The sequence below is a fragment of the Castor canadensis genome, chromosome 9 (genome assembly GCF_047511655.1).
Source record: "Castor canadensis chromosome 9, mCasCan1.hap1v2, whole genome shotgun sequence".
In the NCBI taxonomy this organism is placed as follows: Eukaryota; Metazoa; Chordata; class Mammalia; order Rodentia; family Castoridae; genus Castor; species Castor canadensis.
The window spans coordinates 149,553,397-149,562,803 of NC_133394.1; positions in this window are offsets into that span (position 1 = coordinate 149,553,397).

Genomic DNA, 9,407 nt, shown 5'->3' on the forward strand with positions numbered 1-9,407 from the left:
TCCTGGGTCAGGAGCACTTTCACAAGGTGGTGGCTTTCCTCCAGCCATCTCTGTGCCAGCTCATGGAGTAGGGAAATGCAAAGGTTCTAGTCAACAAATAAAATTTACATAAAATAGTTTCCAAATTTGTTCAAGGAGCAGACAGCAAAAGGAAACCTGCAATTAAGGAGTTTTTACATGCATTCGCTGTCTTCCCGCTGGCTGAGGTATCATCTTCCTGAATTAATGAGGTCTGGACCAAAGCTGGAGCACAAAATATGCTCACTTTCAAGACTTCAGGGCATTTGTGTCACCTAGCTCTTTCGTCACTGTGACAGTATGCCTGACTTCAATGACATAAGAGAAGGAGGATTCATTTGGGCTCAAGTTTCAGAGGGTTCAGCCCAAGACTGCCTGGCTCCAGGAGCTGAACAGAAGGTCATGGCTGTGGGAGCTTGTGACACGGGAGCTTCTTCCCCTCATTGTGACAGGAAGCAGAGAGAGCCAGTACAACCTTCAAGGGTATGCCTCCAGTGACCCACTTCTTCTAACTAGGCCCCACCTGCCAAGTTCCCACAGTCTCCCTAAATAGTGCCACCATCTGGGGAAACACTTCATATTCAAACCATACCATTCTGCCCCTGGCGCACCAAAGGCTCATGTCCATCTCATACCGTAAAGTGCATTTAGTCCATATCCAAGAGTTCCCAAAGTCTTAAGAGTTCCAACATCGTCCAAAAGTCTTAAGTCCAGAGTTTCCATTGAGACTCAAGGCACTCTCTCAGCTGTGAGCTCCTATAAAATTGAAAAGAAAGTTACATACTTTTTTACAGGTAAGTATTCCTGTTCCAAAAGGGTGCAGTGGGAGCCTAGAAAGAAGGGATGGAAGCAGAGAAAGACAGAAATCCAGCAGGACAAGCATTAAGTCCTCTAGCTCCATGTTAAGCAGCAGGGGATGTGGTCCCAAGGGCTTGGACAGCCCTGCTCCTAAGCCTTGCCAGCTGTAGTCCACTTGACCACTCCCCTGGGCTGGCTGCAGCTTTCTGTGGCAGATGCTCCATGTTCCTGGCATCTCCAACATCTTGGGATCTCCAATACAGCTTAGGCTTCCCCCTCAGCTTCATGCTTAACCCCAGGGGCTGCCTACAGAGACTCTGACCCTATCACAAATTTCCTGGCCTCCAAGGTCTTCCTTTGAAATCTGGATGGAAGCCTCCAAACCTTTGTGACTAGCATTCCGTGAGCCTACAAATCAGCATCACACCAGGCTTCAGTGGCTTACACCTGTAATCCTAGCTACTTGAGATAATCCTAGGCTGAGATAAGGAGCATCCAGGTTTGAGACCAGCCCAGGCAGAAAGACAGACACTATCTCAATAAATAGCTAGGCCTGCCATCTCAAGCTACACAGGAGACTGAGATCAGAGGGATCACAGTTCCGGGCCAGCTAGGGCAAAAAATAAATTTGTGAGACCCTATCCCAATGGAAAAAAGCTGGGTGTGGTGGCCCATGCTTGTCAATCCAGCAAGGCAGGAAGCCTAAAATAGAATGATCACGTCCAGCCTGGCCCAGGCAAAGAGCGAGACCCTATCTCCAAAATAACCACAGCAAGAAGGGCTGTGGTTGTTTGGTCCCAGATATCTGGGCAGGGCATCATGGCAGTGGGAGTGTGTCCCCTTCAAAGTCATGCCCTCAGTTCCTACTTCCTTCAGCTAGGCCCCACCTCTTAAAGCATCCAGAATCTCCCAAAACAGCACCACCAGCTGGGGACCACGTTTCGAACATATTCAAATCAAAACAGTGTCTGCCATGCTATGAGGCAGAAGTGGCAGGGAAGAGTCGGGGGTAGAGCTGAGCTTGTAGGACAAGGGAGGGCTGGAGCTGCAGGTGCAAGCAGGGAAGGAAGTGGACATCCATTGATGCTGCTGTCCACCATCTGCTACTGCTTAAGTCACTTACTTGTTCTTAAAGGCATTTGAAGCAGGTTGCCAGAGGTCTGGACCAAGAACAGCCAGGGGAACAAAGGGTTGAGCTGGTGGCAGGAGACGCCCAGGATGTGCTTTGCTCAACCCAAAGGCCACGGTCCCCCTAATAGCTTCGGACAAAGACAGAGCCCGACTTTGGATTTGGGCAGGGTTTTGAAAACTGACTTCCTCACTTGAATCCTGACTCATTCATTTGACAACAATCGCTAGTTCCTTCATCTTATTTGTCTTTTTTTTTTTTAGTTATTTTTCAAATAGGGTCTTGTGTTTTTGCTCAGGGCCAGTCTCGGACCATGAACCTCCTACCTCTGTAATGCCTCCTGAGTAGCTGGCATTACAGGAGAACATCTCCACACCCAGTTTATTTGTTGAGATAGGGGTCTCACTAACTTTTTGCCTGAGCTGGCCTTAGACTGTGACCCTACCTTCATCTCTCAAGTAGCTGGGATTACAGGCACACCACACCATACCCAACCTTATTTCTTTGTATTTAAGGTCAGAATCACAGTTAACCCTAGGGAGTTGGTGGATTAACTAGCAATGCCATCAGTGTAGTCATTATATGTAATCTGTCATCTAAGCAAATAGTAAATCGTTTATTCATTCTCTAAGTATTTCTGGGCCACCTACTATATGTGACTATAGGGCCTAAGACAGGGAATAGGGGAACTCTGGCCTCATTGAAATTCCTTCAAGTACTCACAGAACTTTGCTCATTAAAGCCCTTGTACAACATCCTAGATCAAAATGTGAGTTGTCTAAACATTGGGTAGCAAAGAAAATAGAGCACGAGGGCCAGAATTAAGGGACAGATTTCATTACCCATCCCCACCCCCCCCAAAAAAAACCAAAACATAGAAAGGAGGCCCACAGAAAGTAACAAGAAGTTTTGTTATTTTTTATTTTTTTAACCAAGCCTATAAACTGTTTATAGAAAAGAAAAAGTAAATATGACCTGATGTTGCAGCTTGAGGCGTTATATCCCAGACATTTTTGAAAGCCACAGGGTAGTCTTCACTTCTCCCGCCTGTCTCCCCCCACCCCAGACTGTCTGGGTTTCTTTTCCCTCCAGTGGTATAACATACACAAACTCTACCTAAGAATAGTGTATGGAATGCATGCCAGCCTAGGAAACACGTCTCTAACACAGTCTAAAGAGTGTCCCATTCATTTGTTCCACAAGTGTTTACTGATGAGTACTGTTTACCAAGTACCGTGCATTAGGGAGCAAATGGTACAAAACAAACAGTCCAGAGACAATTGCTAAGTACCGCAACGAGAGCTGCAAAGAAGGGATGCCGAAAAGTAGGGAGTCCCCCGTCTGGGGTGGGGAGCAGGGAATCAGCTTCAGGGAGCTAAGGCCCCTGCTCCCTCTACTGTCTTCCTCCTTCCTTCTCTCTTTTCACTCTTTCCGCCTCACTTTTCCTTGGAAATCACTAACAAAAGAAAAATGGATGTCTGAGAGATAACACTGAGGTTCTACCAGCTAGTCCTATGGAACAAGATTCCAAGGATTCAACTTGTCAATGTCTGTCCCGTGATCCTCTCTGGACCCTTGGATCTCGCCTAGAGCAATGGCAGAAAGAATTTGTCTACGTTTACTTAAGTACCTCCCATGATGGGGAACTCACTCCTTTATTTCCTTTTTCTTTCTTTTTCTTTTTTTTATTTCCTTGAGACAGGTTCTCACTATGTAGGCCAGGCCAGCCTCAAACTCAGATCCTCTTGCCTCAACTTCTCGAGTGCTGGGATTACAGAAGTGTACCACAGCACCCAGCAGAATGCTCTGCTTTATGGAAAGCTATTTAAACTTTGAGATTCCCTATTGGCTGGTTCAACAAATTATTACAAAGCCTCAAACATGTCCCAGACACCTAGAATACAAGGCAAATCTGACACAGGCCCCCTCAAGCTGCTCCAGCATCCCTGCTCCTCCTCTGGGAGCACCTCCTCCCTTCTGACTGCTTCCATCCCGTGCCTTCTCCTGTCACGTGACTTTGGTTGGGTCACCAGTTGACCTGTGTATCTCTCCAGAACCGAGTCCAGTCTTTAGCATGTCTCCCCAGACCCCCGACTGTCTGGCATTCTTTTTCCTCTGGTCTGACTCATATCCCTGGCAGGTTCCTTGCTCTGAAAACTGGGCTTATATTAATGGACTCAGGCTTGTTACTGGTTTTGGCAGCCAGACCTGTTCCTGAGGCACAAGAGCCAATCATCCACTGACAGCCTCCCCCTCCTCACGTGCCTCGGTGAGGCCCACCTCCACCTCCTCCACCATCACCCTGTGTGGGACAGTTTTTAAACAATGTTCAGAGTCTAACACCTGCCCTTGTTAAATGAAATCTTGTTACATTAGTCCCTTTGTGTTAAGGGAACCACTTGCATCTTGCTTCTGTTACCCGAGAACACCTCCACGTTTCCTCCTGAAGTGTGTGTGCTGGCACGCTTCTGGGTACAGCTCTGAGGAGCCTTCTCATAGGAGTCAGACCACTCTTTCATGAATATAGCTCATTCATAGACACATTTATTCATTCTACAACATCTCTCCAACATTGCTTAACAAAAATTTTGTTCTTTGAGCCCCTTTGCCAATGTATTACAAAGAAAATTGAGGCAAACTGCTTCATACTAAGGGGTGAATGGTTGATAGTAGTCACCTGCTTCTAAATTATCCCAGGAGAGTTCGCTCTTTGACCTGATTGGGTACCTGTCTATCAGCAGGAGTAAGTGGACGTTTGTTTTAAATGGCTTCCGTCAGCTAGCTCTGATGCAGACCTGGAGGACCCCCACCCCCACCCCCTCCAGGATCTGAAAATGGCCATAATCTCCTCAGCACACTTCCTGCCCTTTGCAACTGGACCCCATTGAGCTCAGAAATGCCATGGGACCTCACAACCCCAAGATCCTCAAGCCTTTAGCCTTTCACAACTTTCTCCCTTGTTACTGGAAAGGGCTGGAGGCCCTCAGCTCAAATTTCTGTTTCTTTAGGCAGTTTCTTGTCCAGATGGTACCCAGTGGAGTAAAACTCTTAACTTACTGTGCTTGGGTGGTTACGACTAGATTTGCACCCCAGAAGTTGGATAGAATTTGGATAGCAGAGCCATTAGCAGATCCAACCTCTGGAAAAAATTTTAATGTGGCTATAATACCATTTTCATAGGAGTACTAGAAAGCACAAATGGACTAATGCTGTGAAATGCTTAATAGAGTCCCAGGTTTGCAGTAAGTGCTAGCTATTGTATCAGCGAGGAGCACCAGCTAATACAAAACACAGCGCCTAACACAAAGCCCTCCTTATGTGGCTTGCACAGAGGAGGGGTCATTTTCCTCACAGTGCAGTGTTGAGGTGCCTGTTGCAGGTATCAGTTCAGCAGCTCAAAGATACTGGGCCTCACGTTGCTGAAATGCCTCTGCTTATTCCCTTGTGGATGCAAGAGGGGTGGCATAACTCCAGCAGTTGCATCCTGGCTTGAGCCTGGAGAGGAAAGACTTCTGTAGCCACGTCTAACATTGTTGACCAGGAAGGGAAAAGCTTCCCCAGAAATCTGTGAGAACATTCTGTTTAGGTCTCAAGGTCCGGAACTGGCTCACATAGCTATTCCCTCCCTGCAAAGAGGCCAGGAAAGTAAGAACAGGACAATCACGACTGGCACACCACTCACGAGCCCTCGCCAGGAAAAAGTAAGGGGGTTAGAAACTGAGAGTGATTACCACAGTGATCACTCCCAGCTGGAGCGTGCCCTTTTATCCATCCACTTCCCATGGTAACCAATTATCAAGCAACTTTGTGCCCGTTATAAATAATATTCAATGTACTCACAGCTTCCTGTACTAAACTAGGTTCTCTCTTAACCTCTCCCTGTCCACCTGAATAAGTTCCCTGCTGTTCCTTTTTTCCCCAGGAAGTTTTCTGTACTAGTCAGTACTGCTGACGGTGCTGTGTAACAACCAACCCCTAACCAGCAATCCACATTTCTCTACCTTGCACCAACTTGCAGGTCAGCTGAAGCAGCTCTGGCCCAGGATGTGGGTTCAGGTGTGCCTAAATACCTGTCATTCCAGGACACTGGCCTAAGGAGCACCAACTCCCTAGGAGACTCACTCTTCATAGAGGACCGGGAGTGCACCCAAGACTAAACCATGTAAGAAGGATCTGAAGTTCTGCCTGCATCATGACTGCTCACATTCCATTGGCCCTAGCAAGTCACATGACCAACAAGGAAGATTATCCCTCCCTCTAGAGGGAAGGACAAAGTGAATATTTGCTGTACAAGACTCTAATCTAATCTACTCTAATCTGATCTAGTCACACTTCCTAATCCAAACCTGGTCAAGAGTCTTCCCTGGTCACTGTGGTCCTCAGCACATCCTTCTGTCAATCTTATAATTCTGTGTTGTCCCTTCTTTTTCAGGTCTCTGTCTTCTCAGTAGACTGCAAAAAGATGACTGGGGCTGTGTTGTGCTAGTAGTCTTTTGTGGTTTCTCAGAGGTGAAAAGTGCCGTTGTCATGCTCATGGCAATTATTTACTGGCTTAATTGCAAAATAATAAAGACCCAACATTCCAAAACAAGAACAGGAAAGACAGATTATCTGGAAGCTGTGATGAGACTCTAGTTCTGAGATGTTACTTAAACTTGCTATAGTGCTGCACGTGAGTGTATCAAGAATGAGAGATTGGGTCTTCCATAGGTCACAGCATGGTGTATCTCTAGGTCCTCAGCCACTGCCAGGGTAGCATGCAGTGCTATATGCTACTATTTTCAGGAATAACTCTGTGATTAAAAATATATAAGCTCAAGGACGGGGGGTGCAGCTCCATGATAGAGTGACAACTCAGTATTTGCCACATGCCAGGGTCATTCCCAGTACCAAAAGTAATAAATAAATAAATAGGATCAACAGGTAATTAATTCGATAAACATTTCAGTGCCAAACACTGAAAATTCAGTGATAACTAACACATGGTCACTGTGCTCAGGCAGCTCACAATCTGAGGGGCAGATGGTGGTGGAAATCTGGTAGTTAGCCAATAAAACAAAATGTGTAGGTAGAGCCTGTGGCTCACGCCTGTAGTCCTAGCTACTTGGGAGGTGAGATCAAGAAGACTGTGGTTCAAGGCCAGCCCGGGGAAATAGTTTGTGAACCTCATCTCCAAAATATTCAGAGCAAAATATACTGAAGCTGTGGAGTGCACTAACCTTGGTACCACATACACACATAAAAAGTGTGTAGGTGGAACTCTGGGTCTTTGCTAGTGGGAATGCAAATGGTACAGCCACTTTGTGGTGGGTTATTTTTGTTTTTTGTTTGTTTTTAGTGCTGGGGTTTCAACTCAGGACCTCATGCTTGCCAGGCAGGCACTCTACCACTTGAGCCACTCCAACAGTCCGATATGGCCATATTGGAAAGCAGTTTGGCAGTTTCTTATAAAAATAAACCTACCAGGCAAGGACTTCTTCAGTAGAACTCCAGTAGCCCAGCAATGAAGAGAAAAGATGGACAAATGGGACTACCTGAAATTAAAAAGCTTCTGCACAACAAAAGAAATGGTCTTTAAACTGAAGAGACCACCCATAGAGTGGGAGAAAATATTGGCTAGCTACACATCAGACAAAGGACTGATAACCAGAATGGATAGGGAGCTCAAAAACTAAACTCCCTAAAAATTAATGAACTAATAGAGAAGTGGACAAATAAACTAAACAGAACTTTTTCAAAGGAAGAAATCCAAAGAGCCAAAAAACACATGAAAAAATGCTCACCATCCCTGGTCATAAAAGAATTGCAAATCAAGACCCACTAAAACTCCACCTCACACCTGTTAGAATAGCTAGCACCAAGAACACCACCAACAAGTGTTGGCAAGGATGTGAGGAAAAAGGAACCCTCATATACTCCTGATGGGAGTGCAAGCTAGTACAACCACTCTGGAAAACAATATGGAGTCTTCTTAAAAAAACAAACAAACATAGATCTGCCATATGATCCAGCAACCTTACTCCTGAGGCTATACCCAAAGGACTGTGACACAGGTTACTCCAGAGGCACCTGCACACCCATGTTTATTGCAGCACTATTCACAATAGACAAGTTATGGAAACAGCCAAGATGCCCCAGCACTGACGAATGGATTAAGAAAATGTGGTATCTATACACAATGGAATTTTATGCAGACATGAAGAAGAATGAAATTTTGTCATTCTCAAGTAACTGGATGGAACTGGAGAACATCATCTTTAGCAAAGATAGCCAGGCTCAGAAGGCCAAAAATCATATGTTCTCCCTCATGTGGATTGTAGACCCAAAACAAATGCAGTAATATTATCGGACATGGGCCACACAGTAAGGGGAGAATGTGCACGGGGGGAATAGGGAAAGGGAAGGGAAGCTAAAACTTGAATGTGGTTGATGTGCTCACTGTAGAGGAGTGAATATAGTAATCTGAAACTGGCAAAGGCCACTATGGAAAGGGGACCAGGAAGTAGTGACGAGGACTGACAGAAATGAACCAGTGTGGGTTGTAATACACTTGTGCATGGAAGCAATGCTAGGAATCTCTCTGTGTAGCTATCTATATCTCAAACTAGCAAAAACGCTATGTCTTTCTTATTATCTCTCTGTTTTCTCTTCAACAAAATTGGAGAACAAAGGGGAGGAACAGGTTTTGCCTGCAAGCGGGGCGGTGGGAGGAGGGGGCCCAAGCAATGTATACACATGTGAGTAAATGTAAAAATGATTAAATAAATAAATAAGTATAGATAAATAAACCTACTGATTACTATACAGTCCAGCATAGGCTGCTCCTTGACTCAAAGGAGTTGAACACTTATATTCACACAAAAACCCACATGTCAGTGTTTACAGCCACCTTAGTTATAGTTGAAACAGGGATGCAATCAAGACATCCTAGAGCAGGTGAATATTATTCAGTGCTAAAAATAAATGAGTTGCCAAGACATGAAATGACATGGAGGAACCTTAAAACTGCTATTTCTAAGGGAAAGAAGTCAATCCAAAAGAGATTACCTACTGTGTGGGTTCCACCTCTATGACATTCTGGGAAAGGCAAAACTACAGAGAAGGGAAAACATCAGTGGTTTCCAGTGATTAAGGGAGAGGAAGGGATGACTGGGCAGAGCATGGAGGACTTTTAGGGACATAAGACTACTCTGTGTTTTACGGTATTGGTGGATCTGTGTCCTTACATGCTTCTCAAACCCCTAGAATGAATAACACGAAGGGTGAACACCAAGGTAAACTATGGACTTCAATTCCTAATACTGTATCTGTATCAACTCATCAACTGTAACGAAAAGCCTCACAAACAAAAGACTTGAATAATAAGAAATAAGAATAATATGAATAGTGGAAAGAATAGAAACAAGAAGAAAGTCAGAGTGGCTGGAGGGGTAGATGGCGACTGTGTACTTACTGCTCAGTT